The sequence below is a fragment of the Halyomorpha halys genome, unplaced genomic scaffold, assembly GCF_000696795.3.
Source record: "Halyomorpha halys isolate HHAL.00 unplaced genomic scaffold, Hhal_1.1 Scaffold311.1, whole genome shotgun sequence".
NCBI classification, from domain to species: Eukaryota; Metazoa; Arthropoda; class Insecta; order Hemiptera; family Pentatomidae; genus Halyomorpha; species Halyomorpha halys.
The window spans coordinates 213,982-214,685 of NW_027106659.1; the positions used below are offsets into that span (position 1 = coordinate 213,982).

Below are 704 nucleotides of genomic sequence, written 5' to 3' on the forward strand. Positions count from 1 at the left end.
ATTTGAATATTACAATATATAAATAGTTTTAGTATGTTTTATTTTATGTATCAAAGTTTCAATTTTGTTCAGTCAAATATGGACAGGAAAATTCAATTTTTTTTTATTATTACGTCTTAACCAGATCCATACAAAGAATATATATTTTTTTAATTTAAACTATTTTTCACTTATAAATAAACAATGTTATAGTTTTAACAAAATGAATCATCACTAATCAGTACTGAAGATGTAAAAGAAAACAATTTTTTTAAAAACTTTAAAACTGTCAAATTTCTAATCAAATATGTAAACAAATTAAATAAATAAAAATAGATGCAGATTCATATTGTTGAATTTTTTCACACCATTTTTGCTAATACTTTCTGTAATCTAAACACCCTCCTGCAGCAATTGGTTCGGAATACCGAGATTACACTGTATTTCAATCTTGTATTTATCATTAATATCTGATTTTAATTTTTATGTAATTAAATATTTGCCGAAGAATTCCAACTCATACATTTATTACATGCTTGACCAGTAACTGATGGCTAAAGTGAGGATATTTTGTCTCATCTAAGGCATTGAGGAGTAAGAAGTGATTATCAGTGTAACTTAATATGTTGTAATGATATAAAAATTATTAAAATAAAATAAATTGAAATTTGATATTTTTTAACTCAATTCTCATATCTAAAAGATAGCTTGGGTTCAAATTAAAA

General features: G+C 23.2%; 1 protein-coding gene across 2 annotated transcripts in view; it reads right to left on the reverse strand.

Annotated features, from left to right (window-relative positions):
• Window positions 1–704, reverse strand: part of kl-2 (dynein heavy chain 2, axonemal kl-2) — a 192,858-nt gene that overhangs the window by 90,614 nt on the left and 101,540 nt on the right. The window lies entirely within an intron of this gene.